The sequence below is a fragment of the Heterodontus francisci genome, chromosome 16 (assembly GCF_036365525.1).
Source record: "Heterodontus francisci isolate sHetFra1 chromosome 16, sHetFra1.hap1, whole genome shotgun sequence".
Taxonomy (NCBI): Eukaryota; Metazoa; Chordata; class Chondrichthyes; order Heterodontiformes; family Heterodontidae; genus Heterodontus; species Heterodontus francisci.
In genome coordinates, this window is record NC_090386.1 from 30,604,552 (window position 1) to 30,626,465 (window position 21,914).

Here is a 21,914-nt window from a genome sequence, read left to right on the forward strand (position 1 = left end):
TTTTAACAGTTCAAATTGAAACTGAAAACATTCCAGAAGTCAAGTCTCCCAATGCCCATAAATCTTGGCCTGTCACTCCTTTGTCAACATCCCCCCAAGTCAAAACAACCTTACCTGGAAGACCAGAGTGGCAGTTGGCGGACCCATGAGGAACTGGGACTGGAGCGGGAGATAAAAATCAAGAGCGGGACTCGAGGCCCTCACTTACCTGGAAGACCAGAGAGGCAGTCGGCGGATCTTGGAGGAACAGGGACTGGAGCGGAAGATAAAAATTGACAGCGGGGCACGAAGCCTTCACTTATCTGGAAGACCAGAGAGGCAGTCAGCGGACATCGCTGGAACCGGGACTGGAGCGTGAGATAGAAATCAAGAGCAGGGCTCAAGGCTCTCACTTACCTGAAAGACCAGAGTGGCAGTCGGCGGACCGTGGCTGGATTGAAAAGTGGGGGGAAAAAAGCTAAGTGGCATCATGGGAAATCCTTAAGTTGATTGCTTGGTAAGTAAAAGCAGTTATTCCCTATAATAGCTTAAAAAATCAGAGAGAAAAATGTTTTTTTTTTAAACACTCAAATAGCTACCTTGTAAGTGGTAAGGTTAGTACTACTAAGGTTTTTAGTTAGTGTAATTTATGAATAATTACTGATTAGAAAATGCTGTTCGGACAGAGTGTAAGGCTGTGAGTCGGTGTGAGGGACTTTACTGACTCGGGGAAGGAGGTGCTCTTTGGTCTCTTGCTTTTCTTTTCTGCCTTTGCAGCCTCCAGGGTACAGGGAAAAAGCTGATTAGCAAGTAACTGGTAAGTTATTCTACTTAATATATTAGCAATAATTAGTTTGTAAAGCTGGCTGTAGAAGCTTGATCTCTGGGTTTCGGAACTCGAATGGCGGCTGGAGTCACTGTGGCACATCCGTGAGGTAGAGAACTGTGGGTATAGCATGTTTCAGGAGGTAGTCACCCCGGAGCTTAAGAGAGCACAGGCAGAGAGAGACTGGGTGCTGCCAGACAGACAAGGAGGTCAAGGCAGGTAGTGCAGGAGTTCCTGGAGGGAATCCCACTTTCTAACCGGTATTCAGTTCTGAGTACTGATGGGAGAGAGGGTTCCTCTAGAGAATGCAGCAAGAGTCATAACCAGAGCATCATGGGTGGTTCAGCTGTGCAGAGAGGGAGAAGAAATTACAAGAGAGCAATAGTGATAGGGGATTCTATAGTTAGGGGAACAGACAGGTGTTTCTGTGGTCGCAGAAATGATTCCAGGATGGTATGTTGCCTCCCAAGTGCAAGGGTCATGGATATCACCGAGCGGCTACAGTGCATTCTGGAGAGCGAGGGTCCACATTCAGAGGTCATGGTCCACGTTGGTACCAACAATATAGGCAGAAAGAGGAATGATGTCATGCAGGCTGAGTTTTGAGAGTTAGGGAAGAGATTAGCAATGAGGACCTCAAAAGGTGGTAATCTCCGGATTACTCCCAAGGTCACATGCAAGTAAGTATAGAAATAGGAGAATACACCAGATGAATGCGTGGCTGGAGAAATGGTGCAGGAGGGAGGGCTTCGGATTTCTGGGGCATTGGGACTCGTTCTGGGGAAGGTGGGACCTATACAAGCCAGACGGTCTACACCCGAACAGGGCTGGGACAAATACCCTTGCAGGAAGGTTTGCTAGTGCTGTTGGGGATGGTTTAGGCTATGGACCAGGTGCTTGAAGTTGGGATTAGCTTGGGAGGCCAGTTTTTCGTCTGGTGCAGATATGATGGGCTGAATGGCCATAATTTTTCTCTGGTTCTTCTAACCCCTGCTAGGTTATTTGAAAATAGGTGCGTTCCAGTAACTGTTTACAGTTCAAAACTTTTAGTGACTTTTTTTTTAAAAACACCCAAAGTTCCAACATCTATGGGATCCTTTTCAGTTTTAAAACAAACTCTGAAAATTTAACAAAAAATGGAAACACTTGTAACACTTCTGGCATAGGAGAAATGAAACACCATTTTGAAATGCATTAAAACAGAAGATGAAAACATTTTAAAAGACATTCTCACACTCATCCCATTCACTCTTCACCTGCAGTTAATACAGTTTTGCTTTGTACCATCTCTGCACTCATAACTCAAACAAAGTTAAATTTGTGATGAAGCATTTGCAATAACATTATCTTTGTCCACAATGTGGATAATCTTTAAGTGATAGGGCTGTAATAGTAAACTCCATTGAAACAACCTGGCATTCTGGTTTTGAAATTTTTCTACAAAGTTTATCACCAAAACAGCCGACTGCAACCTTCCAAACAGAACTCCCCAGTTGTTCCAAGGATTCCTTCCAAGTGTTAATATAAACCAGCACATCACCAAGGTAAACCACACAGTTCAGAACACTGGTTACCACTGGGCTGACTAGTCTCTGAAGCGTTGGGGCACTCCTTAGCCTGTATGGTATCACTCGGCACTGGAACAAACCGTCCGTCTGGTGTGACAAGGCTGATATTTCTTTAGCTCAGGGGTTAGAGGAACTTGCCAGTTTCCCTTTAACACATCTATTTTTGTAAGAAACATGGCACTGCCCACTCTGTTAATGCAGTCTTCCAAGTGAGGGATTGGGTCGGAGTCTGCCTTTATCACTGCATTAGCTTTTCTGTAGTCTATGCAAAGTCTAGTTGAACTATCAGGTTTAGGCCATAATAATAATGGTGAACTCCAGCTGCTTTGACTGGGTTCAATTGGGTGGTTTTCGATCACGTATTGGATTTCTGCTTTTACTTGGGCCTGTTTCTCTGGATTTAAGCTGTAAGGATGCTGTTTTATAGAAACAGATTCCCCTACCACCGCATCATGTGGCGAAGGTTGTACATCTTGGCTTATCCCCACAGACTCTTTCAAACGCTGTGAGTAGCCTTGTTAGTGTTCTCGTTGTTCTACATCTAAATATGAAAGCATTGCACAGCAATTCAGTATGAGCTAATCGGAAGTTCAATTTGAGAACTGTCTAGGCCTGCTTCTGCCTCATTCTCATTATCATCTTCATTCTTCACTGTCCCTACTACCTGACATACCTGTGTTTACTTATTCTGTTCCCCAGCGATAGTATTGGTTTAGCATATAGATATGACACAGTCGATTCTTCCTCCGGCAATCTGGGGTGTCAATCAAATAATTTACTTCACCAATTCTCTTGACCACTTGAAATGGACTACTGAACCGTGCTTTTAACGATTCACCCTGTAAAGGCAGTAATACTAACACTTCATCACCTGGTTGAAATGTTTGGATCTTAGCATGCTTGTCTGCCCATTTCTTCATAGTTGTTTGGAAAGCTTTAAGGTGTTCCTGAGCAACTTTGCAAGCTCTCATGAGGCATTCCCAGAACACAGACTGGTCCTTTTTATTTTTATTTTACTTTGTTCCTTTTTTTTTGTTTTTTACCATGTGCCTGCCTACTGGTTTTTTCATGTTTGTGCTTTTGGCTAAGGCTGCTCATTATTCTGTCATTAATATTTCCTCTACACTAACACTTTGTCTTTCACCACACCATTAACACACTGTCTTTGCCTTTGCTCCATGAACTCCTTGTCAGTTAATTTTTCTGGCTCTCTGTTCTATCACACACCTTATCTTTTGTTCTCTTTTCCCCACCCCGCTTTATTTGCTTAAAACCTATTACATTTCTAATCTTTGCCAGTTCCGATGAAAGGTCACTGAACTGAAATGTTAACTCTGCTTCTCTCTCCACAGATGCTTTAAGACCTGCTGAATATTTCCAGCACCTTCTGTTTTTATTTCCTTTCTAAAGCCCCTCGTGTCTGTGGATGGTAGGCTGAAGACATTAACTGTGTTTTACTGAAAATTTTTGGACACAAAATTGGAACCTTGATCCGACTGAATCGCAATAGATAATCCATATCTAGTGAAGAACTGGGTTAGCGTCTCTATCACTACCATAGCAGAGATTGTCTGAAGGGAATGGCCTCTGGGAACCAAGTAGCCACATCCATGATAGTGATATATATATTGGTGTTTCGCTTTTGTTTTCGGTAAAGATCCTACACAGTCTACCAACACCTTACTAAATGGTTCTCCAATAACTGCTATGGGAATTAGAGGTGCCCGTTTTATGACAGATTGTGATTTTCCCACAATCTGGCACATATGACATGTTTTACAAACCCACATCCTGGGAAAGATCTGGCCAGTAAAAATGTTGACTTATGCGTGATTTGGTCTTCTGGATCCCACATCTCCCGCTATAGGAATTTCCCGGTGATACTTTGGCAGTACCACTATGTGATGAACAACCATCCATTCTTCATCCGTAGGTCTGTGAGGTAGTCTCCACTTCCTCATCAAACCCCATCTTTAATATAATAGCTTTCTGGAACTCCTTTTGCCTCCGCTTCAGTTAGAGCTGATTGTGCCATTTTTTTAAAACTCTGGATCAGCTTGCTGAACCGTGATCAGAGAAGACTTATAAAACATTTCCTTTGGTTTATCCAAATCCCCAAATAAAGTTTCAGATATTCAACTATTTGACAGTGGTGCCAATTTTACTGCCAACAATGGAACTTGTTTAGCCATTGCTCGGGTTACTACACATGAAGGAAAAATTCCTGGAACCTTTACCTGTAACTGTTGGTCTCTTTAACATCACTTGGTTTCTCTGTGAATACGGGAGAAACTACTACTTTTTCTCCGGCCAAATCATTTCCCAGGAGTAGGTCAATTATGTCTACTGACAAACTATGAACAACTCCTACAGTTACTGTTCCAGACATTAGGTCACACTCCAGGTGCACCCGAAGGTACATGTTTTTACACCTGCCAATACCATTCACTAAAACACTAGTGTTCAGAGCACTCTCTGGTGGAAATATTATGCCTTCCCTCAGTAAAAGAGTTTGGGTTGCTCCTGCATCCCTAAGTATAACTATAGGTTTGCTTGCCTCACTTGAGGGATAAGGTGTTACCTTTCCTTTCAACAAGAATTCCCTATAACTCTCCGGTATCTTGTTCTTAACCCCTGCACTCACATTGTTTTTTGTATTTGGCTTTACAGCTGCAGTTAACGCTACAGCCTGATCTGTTGTACCCTCGGTCAGGGCCCCTTTCTCTGCATTGGCTTTGTGTATCCCAATAGGTTTCATGGGTTTACCTCACAACTTCCAGCATTCTGCACGAGCTGTCCCATCTTGTGACAATGATAACACTTAGGCTTGCGGACCTCACTTCCCCCCTCAGCATCTTGCTTTTTGGCCTGCAGAGGAGGTCCAGGGGTGTTCCCAGCTGTCCCTTCTTGTCCCCAGCTACTTGTTTTCCTTTCACGCTCCCACCTTCCATCCTTCTTGGGTTTGTGGGGGTGAAGGACAAAGGGGTTGGGCTTATGCACAAGCTCATAATCATCTCCAATTTCTGCTGCCTGTCTGGCCATTGAAACCTTCTGGTTCTCTACATAGGTTTTTACTAAGGGAAGAAATTATTTTTTTAATTCTTTCAGGAGAATTAATTCCCTAAGGTGGCTTCCATCTTTAGTGCCTGTATCCAACAATCAAAATTAATTTGTTTTACTCTCTCAAATTCTGTACGAGTCTGCCCGGAGAATCTCCGGAGGTTCTGAAATTTCTGTTGTTAAGCTTCAGGGACCAACTCAAATGCAGCGAGAATAGCTTTTTTTGCCATCTCATAATCTGCAGAAGCCTCCTCAGAAAGCATGGCACAAACTTCATGAGCTCTGCCCATCAATCTGCTTTGCATAAGCGGTGTCCAGCTTTCCGTTGGCCAGTTCATTTGTTTGGCTATCTTTCCAAAAGAAATGAAAAATGCCTCTATGTCCCTTTCCTCAAACTTAGAGACAGCTTATATAAAATTAAACAGTTTTCTGCTGGGTTCTGGGCTGTAGTCAGATCTGTCTTCACCAAAATCTTCACTGGAGTCAGGCCCACCCTGTTGTTTTAGTTACACTTTTTTAACTTCATGTTCCCTTCCTTCTCTTTCTTGTTCTGTCTGAAATGCTGTCTCCTTTTCCTTTTCCTCTTTTTCAAACTCAAGATTTTTCAATTCTTTTTCCTGCTCAAGTTTTCTTATTTCTATTTCTTTTTCTTATTGAAGTTTAAGTTTTTCCATTTCCTGTTCCTGCTCAAGTGTTTTCATTTCTAACTGAATTTTAGCTAATTCAACAGCACTACCCTTTGGTTTGCTTTCTTCTTCTTCCAATTTCAAATGTTGGGCTATTACTTCAATTATGTCTGCTTTCTTAGCTCCTGGTTTTAACTCTAACCCCAATGTTGCTGCCAATGCTATTCGCTTAACCTTGGTTAAGGTCTACATTCTCTTTCACCAAAAAAAGTCACAGTGACTGTTAAAGACATTCTGGTGGTGTAGACTTTACTCTATTACACCAGAAACCTGGTTCTTTTAGTTTTCCTTTTTCAATTATTATTAGCCCATATACAATTGAACATGAGCGGCATTGGGTTATCCCACACAGAGCCCCCAATTATATGTTACGACTGAGGCAGGAGGAGTGCCCTCTTTATTCTCATCCCACTTCTCCACAGGTCACAACATATATTTAAATTTTCCCACCTAACAGTACACTCAATCACATTCCAACCAGGTTTCATTAATAACAAAAAAAAATCAGTTTATTATAAACCAAGTTCTAACCAATAATGAAGTAAAACAGACACGCAAATTGAAATATTAAAGCCCTTTATTTATCCTAGCCCTCGCACACATACATACACACCAGTTATCTGGGAAAAATAAAAGGGATTTTTGTTTACAGCTGTTACAAAGAAATAGAAGGAATAATAGGCTGAAAAGAAGGTATGGAAAGATGTCCTTTGTTTTGGTTTTGCGTCCCAAATGCGTGTCGATGGCTGTCAATGGGATCTTGGTCGAACAGTTGTTTCCAGGTGATGTTGATGATCAGTTTGGTAGGCTTTCCAAGAGATGCAGCTACAGAGGCACAAAATAGGCCTTACAGCAGGAATGCAGCAACAAAGGTTTCAGTTCCCACACATTTGATGCAAAGTTTCCTTCAAACGTGCAGTGTTTCTTCAAATACAGGAGGAAATAGGAACTGAAACATTGAATGCAGGAGTTGTTTTCAAGAGAGAGAGCTGAGTTGCTCTTCTTATGTTGCAGGCAAAACACCAACTGTCTTTTTAAAAGTCAAATTGAAACTGAAAACATTCCAGAAGTCAAGTCTCCTGATGTCCATCGATCTTGGCCTGTCAACATCTCCCCAAGTCAAAAACAACCCTGACTAGGTTCTTTCAGATGTTTTCCAGTATCTGTTTACAATTCAAACTCAGTCCAAAACTTCTATTGGCTTCCTTTAAAAAAAACACTCAAAGTTCCAGCATCTATGGAATCCTTAAAGGGCAGGACTGCAGAAAATGAATCTATCTAAACAAGAATAAAAGTGTACTGTGAAAAAGAAAACCTTTAAAAAGTCCTATATTTATAAAACAAGCAGGATCATTAAGACAATGGTTTTCAGATATCCAGTTATAGATTGGAAAGGTCGGACATAGTGTGATGGAATATATGTATAATAGGCTTCATTAGATAGAATTTAGATATAGTTAATATATTATACCTTTTAGAATTAAGGATTGGATAAATGGTCAGTTTTCAAGACTCACTGGCATTCCCCTTTAAGAAGGTAGAGTTAAAAAAAACTTCAAGGTCCCTGTTGCAGTGGAGTTTGAAACAGAAACAGCTTTTAAGTTGGGAAATCCATTTAAAGTGTTTCTGTTGCCAAAGACTTGGAGGATAAACACACATTGAAATATCATGTATGACATCAGTAAAAGGTAGCCATAAATCAAATTAATTAATGGTGTTGGTAAATGTAGGCAGATTGACCCACAAAGAGGGTTTAACCTACCATAAAACACAATTATAAATATTTTGACCAGATAAATGCTCTCAATTTCAAGAGCAGGGGAATTCCAGTAAAACATTAAGTGGAGATGTTAGTTAACGATACTACCAAATATGGATCTTGAATGCAAGAAAAACATACACAGAAAGGTAGCACCTATACACTAAAAGACCATATGACACTTTAGAAACAGTATAAACATGACAGTTTTTGAGGCAAAAAATTAGAAGTGTTGAATTCCTCAACCAATACTTTTCAACCCATGGTTTACTCGGGGAATTTAAGGTAAAAGTTTACTTCAAATTTTGATGGATATTCTAAGATATTTTGCTGTAAAATTAGCAAGTTTTGGATTCTGTTAGAAATAAGATTATGTGTTACATCTCTTAGTAATATTTGATATTGTGATATACTTATACGCTTAAAAGTGTATTGCATGTTAAATTCTATAATAAATATATAGAAGTTAAAAGATCATCTCATGTAGCATTCTGTATGCAACTACAAGAACCCCCTCTCTGTGTCTCTTTAGGTGGAGAGATACGAATTGAAGAGAGATTCCCAGACCCTTATAATATATGGGATATTTATGACTTAGCCATAATTATTTAAAAATAGGCTATCTGAAAAATGGTAATATTCTCTGTTAGTTTTCTTTCTTTGGGGGAAAGCTAATTCAATTCTTTGAACCCAAATAAGTGTCTATAAGAATTTGTCTGGTTTGAACATAATTAAAGGAGATTCATAGGGATGTACTCCTGATTTGGTTTAGTCCCTGTAAGGGGTTAAAGTCATAAATCACTTAAGTAGGCGCCCAAAAATGTGGCTTGTTGTTAACAGAATCCTGTAACTATATGTTAGTCTTTAACGTTTATTTTAGATTTGTAAGTATGGAAGGAATACTTAATGTCAGTGTTATTAAGACCCCGATTTAAGAATCTTGAGACAGCAAACTCTTGATCATGGTTTGTGGATATTAAATCAGAACTCCCTCATTCTACTTTTGAGGTTTGGAAATTTCCTTTAAAGTTCACTTTAAATCCCAGTTGAGATTAGATCCTAATGTATGTTAAGTCCCAGTTCAGGATCTGTTCAAATATAATGGCTAGTGAAGAAGGGATTGGCTTAATTTTTCCATTGGGTGATTCATCAACTTATTTCTGTAGATTACAGAATCCCATTCCGCTGCCTCAGGTAGATCGAGTGGTAGTCTTCGAGATAGATAATTTTGATGCCAATGATTCAGTTAGAGCTCATGGTACTATTGTGGCTGACCCCCAGGAGGAAGGGATTGCACGTATTCAGTGTGATAATCAGACTGATACCCCAGACCCACAACATTCCTTAATGATAAAGTGCACACTTGCATAACTGGGTGGCCTAATGACTGGTGCACGACAGGTTGGGGGTATCCATGGTAAAATTGTAGGTCCTGGATCTCCCTATATGCGTGGTGGCCATGGGTTTTGGATTAGATGGCTTCCTCACAATGAGGTTTGTGATCAGAATTTGCGGGAGGATTATAGACAGCTACTGGTACATCACCTTCAGATGAAACAGACACTTCTCCAGGCTGTTGTGAATGATGGTGCTGCAGGCTTTCCTCTGTCAGTGGGACAGCCAGTGCAGTCTCAAATTAACCCCTAGGCAATGTGAATCTTAACTCTATGTAGGCCATGTGTGGCAAGCCCAGTCTCAGCAACCAAGATAAAACAAGATAGCTTTTAAACAACCTTGATAGACTTGACAATCGTTGTCAGGGCTGGAGTGCTGCACATTTACGGCAGCTCTTCTCCATGATGTTAAACTCTAATCTCGTCCCCCCAATTAACAAGTGCAACAGCTGGATACAAATATGTTCCCACCTCCTGACCGCAACCCAGGGAGGGCATGTAATCGGTTCAACCAAAGAAATTCTTCAAAATATTGTTAAGTCGAATGGTTTGGTAGCTGCCTATCGATTAGGTAAGAACCTTATACATGGCAACTGGGAAATTGTTCAAGGTTGTCTTGCTAACTTAGTATCAGAATTCTGCACTTAGATTAGCCTGTGAAGGGGCATTGTTTGCTTATCCTGATGACTAGCAGAGGTGGGATAATGTTGAACGCATTATCCGCTCTAACCATGCCTTGCTGGGTCTGCCCCATACTAAACGTGTGGTCCAACTGGATCCTAAGGTTAAAAGTAACGTGGACAATGTCTCTGTTTCACACATATGAACATATGAATTAAGAGCAAGAGTAGGCCACTTGGCCCTTCAAGTCTGCTCCGCCATTCAATAAGTTCAAGGCTGAACTGATTATTCCACACTTCCACCAACTCCCGATAACCTTCCAACCCCTTGCTTATCAAGAATCTATCTTCCTCTCCCTTAAAAATAAAGACTCTGCTTCCACCGCCATTTGAGAAAGAGAATTCCAAGGACTCATGATCTCGGAGAGAAAAACATTCTCCTCATCCTTGTATTAAATGGGCGAACCCTTATTTTTAAACAATGACCCCTAGTTCTAGATTCTCCCACAAGGGGAAACATCCTTTCCACAGCCACCCTGTCAAGACCCCTCAGGATCTTATATGTTTCAATCAAGTCACCTCTTACTCTTCTAAATTCCAGTGGATACAAGCCATGCCTGTCCAATCTTTCCTCGTAAGACAGCCAGCCCATCCCAGGTATTAGTCTAGTAAACCTTCTCTGTACTGCTTCCATCGCATTTACATCCTTCCTTAAATAAGGAGATCAGTACTGTACACAGTATCCAGATGTGGTCTCACCAATGCCTTGTAAAGCTGAAGCATAATCTCCCTACTTTTGTATTCAATTCCCCTTGCGATAAACGATAACATTCCTTTAGCTTCCCTAATTACGTGCTGTACCTGTATGCAAACCTTTTGCGATTCATGCATTAGGGCACCCAGATTCCTCTGCATCTCAGAGCTCTGCAATCTCTCACCATTTAGATAATAAGCTTCTTTTTTATTCTTCCTGCCAAAGTGGACAATTTCACACTTTCCCACATTATACTCCATTTGTCAGGTCTTTGCCCCCTCACTTAACCTATCTATATCCCTTTGTAGCCTCCTTATGTCCTCTTCACAATTTACTTTCCTACCTATCTTTGTGTCATCAAATTTAGCAACCATACCTTTGGTCCTTTCATCTACATCATTTATATAAATTGTAAAAAGTTGAGGCCCCAGCACAGATCCCTGTGGCACACCACTCGTTACATCTTGTCAACCAGAAAATGACCCAATAATGCCTACTCTCTATTTCCTGTTATCTAACCAATCTTCTAACCATACCAATATGTTACCCCCTATACCATGAGCTTTTATTTTCTGCAATAACCTTTGATGTGGCACCTTATCAAATTCCTTCTGGAAATCTAAGTACAATACATCCACTAATTCCCCTTTATCCACAGCACATGTAACTCCCTCAAAGAACTCCAATAAATTGGTTAAATATGATTTCCCTTTCACAAAACCATGTTGCCTCTGCCTGATTATCTTGAATTTTTCTAAATGCCCTGCTATTCTGTCTTTAATAATAACTTCTAACATTTTCCCTAAGACAAATATTAAGCTAACTGGCTTGTAGTTTCCTGCTTTCTGTCTCCCTCCCTTTTTGAATAAGGGAGTTACGTTTGCTATTTTCCAATCTAACGGAACCTTCCCCCAAATCTAGGGAATTTTGAAAAATCAAAACTTATGCATCAACTATCTCACTAGCCCCTTCTTTTAACACTCTAGGATGAAGTCCATCAGGACTCGGGGATTTGTCAGCCCACAGCTCCAACAATTTGTTCAGTACCACTTCCCTGGTGATTGTAATTTTCTTGAGTTCCTCCCTCCCTTCCATTTCCCTGAATTACAGCTAATACTGGGATGTTACTTGTATCCTCAATAGTGAAGACCGATGCAAAATATCTCTTCAACTCATCTGCCATCTCCTTATTATCTATTATTAATTCCCCAGACTCACTTTCCATAGGAGCCATGCTCACTTTGTTAACTCTTTTCTTTTTTAAATATCTATAGAAACTCTTATTATCTGTCTTTATATTTCTAGCTAGCTTTCTCTCGTACTCTAATTTTACCTTCCTTATCAATCTTTTATTCATTATTTGCTGATTTTTATATTCTGTCCAATCTTCTTACCTGCCTCCCATCTTTGCGCAGTTATAGACTTTTTCTTTAAGTTTGATACTATCTTTAACTGTTTTAATTCACCACGGATGGCGGGTCCCACCCTTGGAATTTTTCTTTCTCGTTGAAATGTATCTATTCTGTATATTCTGATATATCCCCTTAAATGTCTGCCACTGCATCTCAATTGACCTCTTACCTTCCAGGAGCGGAGCTCAGAGCATTCGGACCTCTTCCAGCAAGCTGGAGTTTTGGGAAAAAAAGCCAAAAGTGACGTCAGAGGAGAGCTGCAAGGTGATTGGTTGGTGAGTTGCAGCTGTTAGAATATCTTTAAAAAAATAAGGGGAAAGTTTTTTTGTTGGAAAAAAAAAACCTCTGGTGATAAGGTGAGTACTACTAAAGTGTTTTATTTTTAAGGACTTTACATTGGAGTGGGTAGAACAAGGCTCCTAGTATAATTAGTATTTTTTAAAGGGAGTAATTAAATTAATCTAAAGGTAAGTCATGACAGGAGAGCTCAGCCCTGTGATATGTTCCTCTTGCGCTATGTGGGAAATCAGGGATGCTTCCAGTGTCCCTGGTGACCATGTGTGCAGGAAGTGTATCCATCTGCAACTACTGGCTACCCGCATTACGGAGCTGGCGCTGCGGGTGGATTCACTGTGCAACATCCGCGATGCTGAGGATGTCGTGGATAGCATGTTTAGTGAGGTGGTCACACCGCAGGTAATGGCTGCACAAGCAGAAAAAGGATGGATGACCACCAGACAGAGTAGTAGGCGCAGGCAGGTAGTGCAGGAGTCCCTGTGGCCCTGCTGCACAGCAGGGGAGGAAAAGTGTTGGAAGAGCTATAGTGATAGGGGATTCTATCATAAGGGGTGCAGATAGGCGTTTCTCTGGCTGTAAATGAGACTCCAGGATGGTATGTTGCCTCCCTGGTGCAAGGGTCAAGGATGTCTCGGAGCGGCTGCAGGACATTCTGAAAGGGGACTGTGAGCAGCCAGAGGTTGTGGTCCATATTGGTACTAACGACATATGCAGGAAAAGAGATGAGGTCCTCTAAAGTGAATATAGGGAGTTAGGCAGAAGGTTAAAAAGCAGGACCTCTAGGGTTGTAATCTCAGGATTACTCCCTGTGCCACGTGCTAGTAAAGGTAGGAATAGGAGGAGAAGGCAAATGAATGCGTGGCTGAAGAGCTGGTGTAGGCGGGAGGGCTTCAGCTACTTGGATCATTGGTATCTCTTCTGGTGCAGAGGTGACCTGTACAAGAAGGACAGGTTGCGTCTAAACTGGAAGGGGACCAATACCCTTGCGGGGAGGTTTGCTAGTAATACTCGGGAGGGTTTAAACTAGCCTTGCAGGGGGGTGGGACCCAAAGTAGTAGTCTCTCAGATGAGATAGTTGAGGCAAATGTAGAGGCTAAAGCAAGCAAGTCCAGTAGGCAGGCCAGGCAGGGGCAGGACAGGGAGCGTGGAAGGTCTGATAGGCTAAACTGCATTTACTTTAATGTAAGAAGCCTTACAGGTAAAGCAGATGAACTCAGAGCATGGATCGGTACATGGAATTGTGATATTATAGCTATTATGGAAACGTGGTTGAGGGATGGGCAGGACCGGCAGCTTAATGTTCCGGGGCTACCGATCCTTCCGGCGTGACAGAGGTGGAGGTAAGAGAGGGGGAGTTGCACAATTGAGTAGGGAGGACATCACGGCAGTACTGAGAGAGGATATCCCGGGGGGAATGTCCAGTGAGGCCATATGGGTAGAACTTAGAAATAAATTTTGATGGAATTAGACTATAGGCCCCCCAATAGTCAGAGGGAATTGGAGGAGCATATATGTAGGGAAATCACAGACAGGTGTAGGAATTATAGGGTTGTAATAGTAGGTGATTTTAACTTCCCTAATATTGACTGGGACTGCCTTAGTGCTAAAGGATCAGATGGGGAAGAATTTGTTAAGTGTGTCCAGGATAGTTTTCTGAAGCAGTATGTGGATGGCCCTACTAGAGAAGGGGCTACACTCGACCTCCTCTTAGGAAATGAGGATGGGCAGGTGGTTGATGTGTCAGTGGGGGAACACTTTGGGACCAGTGACCGTAACTCTACTAGCTTCAAGATAGTTATGGAAAAGGATAGGACTGGTCCTCAGGTTGAAGTCCTAAATTGGAGGAAGGCATCAGACAGGAACTCTCAAAAGTTGAATGGGAGAGGCTGTTTACAAGTAAAGGGACGTCTGGCAAGTGGGAGGCTTTTAAAAGTGAGATAGGAAGAGTTCAGGGCCGGCATGTTCCTGTTAGATGGAAGGGCAAGGCTGGCAAGTAAAGGGAACCTTGGTTGACGAGGGATATTGAGGGTCTGTTCAGGACAAAGAAGGAGGCACATGTCAGGTATAGGCAGCTGGGATCGAGCGAGTCCCTCGAGGAGTATAGGGGATGTAGGAGTACACTTAAGAAGGAAATTAGGAGGGCAAAAAGGGGCCATGAGATTTCCCTGGCAGATAAGATAAAGGAGAATCCTAAAAGATTCTATAAGTATATTAAGAGTAAAAGGGTAGCAAGGGAGAGAGTAGGTCCCCTTAAGGATCTGTGTGGCAATCTATGTGTGGAGCCACGGGAAATAGGCGAGGTCTTAAATGAATATTTCTCGTCCGTATTTACCGTGGAGAAGGTCATGGAAGCTATTGAGTTCAAGGGAGGAACAGCGATATCAACATTACAAAGGAGGAGGTGTTGGAGGTTTTGAAGCGCATTAAGGTGGATAAATCCCCAGTGCCTGACTGGGTGTATCCTAGGATGCTATGGGAAGCAAGGGAGGAGATTGCTGGGGCCCTGGCAGAGATTTTTGTATCATCGTTAGCCACGGGTGAGGTACCTGAAGACTGGAGGATAGATAATGCTGTGCCTTTATTCAAGAAGGGCAGCAGGGATAAGCCAGGGAATTACAGGCCGGTGAGCCTAACATCAATGGTGGGAAAGTTATTGGAAGGGATTCTGAGAGACAGGATTTATATGCATCTGGAAAGGCATGGTCTGATTAGGGATAGTCAGCATGGCTTTGTGCGTGGGAAATCAAGTCTCACGAATTTGATTGAGTTTTTCGTGGAAGTGACCAAGAGGATTGACGAGGGCAGGGCGATGGACGTTGTCTACATGGACTTTAGCAAGGCCTTTGACAAGGTCCCACATGGTAGGCTGGTCCAGAAGTTTCGAACACATGGGATCCAGGGTGAGCTAGCAAATTGGATACAAATTTGGCTTGGTGATAGGAGGCAGAGGGTGGTAGTGGAGGGTTGTTTTTCAGATTGGAGGCCGGTGACCAGCGGCGTGCCGCAGGGATTGGTGCTGGGCCCTCTGTTGTGTGCCATATATACTAATGACTTGAATGTGAATGCAGGGGGCATGATTAGTAAGTTTGCAGATGACAGTGAAGAAGGTTGTCTAAGGTTACAACATGATATAGATCAACTGGGAAAGTGGGCAAGGGATTGGCAAATGGAATTTAACGCAGACAAGTGTGAAGTGATGCATTTTGGGAAATTAAACCAGGGCAGGACATATACAGTGAATGGCAGGGCCCTGGGGAGTGTTGTTGAGCAGAGAGACCTTGGGGTGCAAGTACATAGTTCCCTGAAAGTGGCAACACAGGTAGACAGGGTGGTGAAGAAGGCGTATGGCATGCTTGCCTTCATCGGCCGAGGCATTGAGTATAAGAGTTGTTCATCATGTTACAGCTGTACATAACGTTGGTTAGGCTGCATCTGGAATACTGTGTGCCGTTCTGGTCGCCGCACTACAGGAAAGATGCGATTGAGCTAGAGAGGGTGCAGAAAAGATTCACAAGGATGTTGCCTGGTTTGGAGGGTTTGAGTTATAAAGAGAGATTGGAAAGGCTGGGTCTGTTTTCCCTGGAGCGAAGGAGGCTGAGAGGGGACATGATAGAGGTATATAAATTTATGAGAGGCATAGATAGGGTAGATAGCCAGAGTCTGTTTCCCATGGTAGGGGTGACTAAAACTAGAGGGCATAGATTTAAGGTGAAAGGGAGGAGGTTTAAAAGGGATCAAAGGGGTACATTTTTCAAACCAAGAATAGTGGGTATCTGGAATGAGCTGCCTGAGGAGGTGGTGGAGGCGGGAACAGTAACAACATTTAAGAGGCATCTGGACAGGTACTTGAATGAGCAAGGCATAGAGGGATATGGAATTAATGCAGGCAGGTGGGATTAGTATAGATAGGCATTATGTTCAGTATGGACGCGGTGGGCCGAAGGGTCTGTTTCTATGCTGTACAACTCTATGATTCTCTGACTCTATGACGTATCCCTTAACCTGATTTGCCAGTTCACTTTAGCTAGCTCTGCTTTCATGCCCTCATAATTGCCCTTTAAGTTTAAAATCTAGTCTTGGACCCACTATTCTCTCCCTCAAACTGAATGTAAAATTCAAGCATATTATGATTACTACTACCTCGGGGTGCTTTAACTATGAGGTCATTAATTAATCCTATCTCATTGCAGAATACCAGGTCTAGTATAGCCTACTCTCTGGTTGGCTCCAGAACATATTGTTCCTAGAAATTATGCCGAAAACATTCTATGTACTCCTCATCTCAACTACCTCTGCCCATCTGATTTTTCCAGTCTATATGTAGGTTAAAATCTCCCATAATTATTTCTGTACCTTTCTGACAAGCTGCCCTTGTTTCTTCCTTTATACCCCATCCTACAGTGTGGTTAATGTTAGGTGGCCTGTACACGACTCCCACAAGTGTCTTCTTGCCTTTATGCTTTCTCATCTCTACCCAAACTGCTTCTACATCCTGGTCTCCTGCACTTAGATCATCCCTGTCTATTGCGCTAATACCATTACTTAACAGAGCTACCCCTCCACCTTTTCCTCGCTTCCTGTCCTTCCTAAATGCCATATACTCTTCAATATTCACCCCAATCTATGTGGTCCTGCTGCCATGTCTCTCTAATAGTTATCAGATCGTACTTATTTATTTCTATTTGTACTCTCAGTTCACCTGTTTTGTTTCGAATGCTATGTGCATTCTTTTGTCCTTTTATTATTTTTGTAACCTCTAGCCTTATTTGTTGATTTACTCTTAGATTTGTACTCTCTGTCCCTTCCTGTCACAGTCTGTTTATCATTTCCCATATTAATACCTTTTTTGCCTTGTCTCCACTCCTTGATTTATGAGTTCTTCCCAAATTTGATCCCTTGCCCCCACTATTCAGTTTACAACCCTCTCTACTTCCCTAATTATGCGGCACACAGACAAGGACAGAACAGAACATGAACTACCTCTTGTTCCAGTCACCCGCAGACTCGTTCCTTTGGGCCCCCAGATGGGCAGTGTGGTCGGTCTGCACCGCCATCTTGCCAGGAGCGCAAGCAACAAATTTCCCCAGAACGGTGGGAACGGTCTAGCACCACGCATCATAGAGATAGCAGGGTGAGCTGAGATCCCCATGGGGATGAATATAACACTGGCCATTCCTATCATAGAGTAATGGGAGGTTCCAGGGCTAACAGAGGCAGCAATCAGAAAGCCTCCTGACAGAATCAGCATCCACCCCAAGGTCATGACTGTAAGCCTTCTGATAGACCACCTAAGGGGTCGGGAAAGCATGAGACTCCTAAGAGGGAGGGGCAGACTTCAGTTAAAGTTATCAGAAATCAAAGCAGGGCTGATAGTCAGGACTCAGAAGCATCTGACTCTCCACAGTGAAGGGCTGGCACCCAGCCAGGGTCTCTCAAATTCCCCTATGCCCTGGCAACTCTGCCCACTGCTGAACAGGTACAGACATTCTTTGAGACAGAAACTGATTACTCAGTCATGGATCCTGTAATTATAAAGACTCAGTGGTCAGATTTGGGAAGCACAATTTATCAGTTATAATTAGGGGAATTTACACAGTATAAGACACAGTGGGTTGCCTTTTATGCAATTCCTGTTGTTATTTATGGTATTACAGCCACCCTAGAGGTGGGTTTAGCACCTGATTTGGTTTGCCCTCTTATTATAGGACAGCCTGATATTAAATACTTCCTTAAGGTCACGTCCAGGCCTGTGGAGGCATCCACGGACCAGGATGACCGACAGAAATATATTCAGGCACAGCTAGACCGCACCTGCCTGGAGGGGGGAAACAAGGGTTTTTTGGAACAGCTCCTAAATAAGTACTACCCTTATCTACAGCGTCATCTGAATCAATGTGGCAAGGTAGATATAGAACCTCACTCTCTTGATACAGGCTGGCACAAGCCCAGGAAACAATGGCCTATTCAGTCTTATAAAGAGAAACTAGATACAATACAATATCCCTGAACCTTGAAAAATTTGCAGGCAAGTTTAGGACTCCTGAACTTAGCTAGATCATTTACACTAACCTTTGCTGAGCTCTCAGCATCTCTGTCTAGTAGGTAGAAAGGCCCATTCATTTTTTCCCCAGACGATTACTTGAAATTATAACAACTGTGTCGTGATGTACAGAACGCTATAAATTTGGAGCAAAGGGACTTGCAGGTCCCACTTAATCTTCACGTTAAAACATCTCCTAAAGTAGCAGTTGCAGTTTTAAAAATGAAAATAGAATTGTGCCAGTTCAGTTTCATTCTTATAATTTTTCCCATGCTGAAAGACGGTACAATGAAAAGGAAAGAGTTATGACGATGGTAGTTCAGAGCCTCATTAAAGCACGGCCCCTTCAAGGGATACACCCCATTACAATTTATACTGAAATACCAGACTTGAGATCAGTCTTGCGAATGGCCTCCGACAAGAGAAGAGTCACTCAAATCCAATACAACAAATGGGCCTCCTTTTTGAATGATCCTACACTCATTTTTAAATCTCTATCCTCAGACGTGGACTTTGAACACCTTCCTATTATGGAAGATGATGATACCGAGATGGGAGTTACCTCTTAAACCACTTACAGATTATCATCAGGTTATTTACTGTGAAGGGTCGTCAATGATGATTAAAAAGGGATATCCCAACAATCCTCAGCTGGGATGGGGATAGTAATAGGTACCTTTCGGGATTCTTATTCTTTCTATCCAGAAGAATTGCTGTCCATACCTCTTGGCCAACAGACAGCACAGTATGCAGAAGCTGCAGCATTACGGTATGCTTTAGAAAGGGCAGACCCTATTAAGCCCTCATTAATTTGTATAGATAGTGACTATTGTAAACGAGCTTACAACCAAGACCTTGCGCTCTGGGAGCAAACAGGCTTTACCAATCATAAAGGTAAACCCATAAAACACAAGTCATTGTGGGAAGATATTCTCCATTTGTGAAAGGTGAAACGTAATTGTCAGGTAATTCATGTTGACGGGCATATCACTGGTTCAGTACATTCAAAGGACAACAGTCTTGCCGATGGACAGGCAAAACATTCAGTCAGCATGACACCCCCTTGAGAGGGGCCTGCCATAGTAAATGTAATCACTAGGGCAGAATGGGCAGCTAATCAGGATGAGGAACTGATTCAGCTATTAGACCCGACGTAAGAGAATCCAAAAGAATATGAATCAAAGTAGTTCTATGCAGAGACCCTGACTGGTATTCTACTGGTTAAGTTGCCCAAGGGTGTCTGAGAGGTGCCCCCGAGTTACAAATGAGAACAGCTTATAAAGGAAGCTCACGAGGGTATAGGTCAGGCACATGGTGGTGCCCGAACAACATTCTGCAAATTGACTCCTTTATATTGGTGGCCAGGCATGCTTAAAGCCTGTAAAACATATGTGGCAAATTGTGAGCCATGTAATTTAATCAACAACTCATCATTTATTAAATCGCCACCGTTGGCTCCTGTGAAGTCTAATAAATCAATGGAGAAATTCTTTGTTGATTTCAATGGACCACTACTCCCATAAATGGGGTATAAACATGTTCTCATTTGTGTTGATGTCTGCACTTCTTTCTGTTGGCTGGTCCCCACAAAAACTGTTTCAGAAACTGCACTTGCCAATGCTATTATTGACATTATTATTGTAGCTGGTGCACCCAAAATCCTACACACTGATCAAGGTGGAGCCTCTGTTTCCAAGGTTTTCAAAGATTATTGTGTGCAAAGGGGGATTGGCTTAGAGCACAGCACACCACGTCATCTGCAGTCAGCGGGACTGATGGAACGTACAAACCAGGAAGTAAAAAAGCTATTGACCAAACTGATGAGAATCAGAAGGAATAAGTGGGCCGCCATCATTCCGGAGGTACAGTTATCACTAAATAATGTGCCCATATGTGCATCAGGAACAGTGTTCCCTAGAACACCGTATTATTTAATGTATGGTGTTGAAATGCATACACCACCTACTCGCGTCACGGTTCCTTTATTGTCTCTATGCTTTCTGACTCCTTGACTCGACAACCACAGTTAGATTTGGGACAAGAAATAACAGATCAAATTCATGAAATTGATCAGAGGATCAGAGAGAAGAATAGACAAAAACAGGTAACTAACAAAGCTTGGCAACCTGTAACCAGGGAGTGGGGTTCAGGAGAGAAAGTTTGAACAGAAACCTGGTTTGCAACCTAAGTGGAAGAAACCTGTTCAAATACATTCTGTTATTAATGAAAGAACTGTCAAAATATTTACTAACCAGCCAAATGGCAAGCAATCTTTTAAAATTGTCTCTGTAGACAACCTGAAGAGACGTCCTGAAGGGTACAGGAATGGAGGAACAGTACGAGGTGCAGTTGTACATTGTCTTTCAGGACCCAGCCTGGAGGATGGCATTGGGAACAACGCTAATCAACCTGCAACCAACTGCGTCAATAACTGTTCCTCCCCCACGCAAGACTCGCAGCACCTTAAAGGTTGGGTTCACAGGGAACCACATTCGGCGCAACGAGCGATAGTCAAGTCACAACAACAGAAGGTGGCAATACTGTAGGAAAGGAACAAAGCACTGTAGACTCTCAGCGATGGGACATGCTCTCATGTAAAGCAAGGATTAAGTTACTGGTGGATTCTTTGTTGCAGGTCTTCTGGCTGCAGGCAGTGCATGTGACATGCCAGAGATGTCTTACTGCTTGAATACCTCACACTATACGATTTCTTCCAGAGAAGCAGAAATAAAACATTTTACTGCCTGAGTGACATTTGGAGGGGAGGCAATGCATGTGATGTTCTTATTTATTGTGACATTGGAAGAGTGCGATGGTACTAAGGAAAACATGGCGGAATGACTAGTCTTTGTGTCGCCCAGTTAGCTTCTGATGGAATGTACACCTGTTATAATGATAATCAGGTTCTGAATAACACTTTTTACCAGGTAACCTCAGAATTCCCTGATGTTAAGCTCTTTTCATTTTATTCCTGGTATGAGGACGTTGGCTGGAATGTGACTGAAAATCGACTAAAGCGCATTTTAGTTTATCTCAACAGGACTTCATCGGTTCAAGATCAAGTGGCAGCTATGGAACCTTACTTCTCTACGGCATCACGTGGTCTCATCGATTGATCATTGATGTCCGACATGTCAAAATACAGTCATCTTATTGAACATTTTGTGACCTCAGGTCACCGACGCTTCGCATAGTTTTATTCTGAACTTTGTGATAGAATTAAAAGATTTATTTTTGGAGAATTTAGATGATCCATGTAACAACACGGACTCTGATTGTTGTTGATGTGATCTTTTGTATTATTGCACTGCTTTACATAATAGGTTATGACACTTTATTGCATGTTTATATTTTAGGCATTACTTAGTTTAAACAACCTACTTGTGTTCTCCTGGTTAAGAGGGGGTGTGATGAAATATAGGTAGAATAGGCTTAATTAGGTAGAATTTAGATATAGTTAATATATTATACCTTTTAGAATTCAAGATTGAATAAATGGTCAGTTTTCAAGACTCATTG

General features: G+C 42.2%; 1 long non-coding RNA gene across 1 annotated transcript; it reads left to right on the forward strand.

Annotated features, from left to right (window-relative positions):
- The first annotated feature begins 372 nt into the window (after positions 1 to 372).
- LOC137378440 (uncharacterized) lies at positions 373 to 21,783 on the forward strand. The gene is made up of 3 exons (XR_010976605.1): positions 373 to 496; positions 12,235 to 12,333; positions 20,688 to 21,783. It is a non-coding gene; the product is annotated as an uncharacterized lncRNA (long non-coding RNA).
- The last annotated feature ends 131 nt before the right edge of the window (positions 21,784 to 21,914 follow it).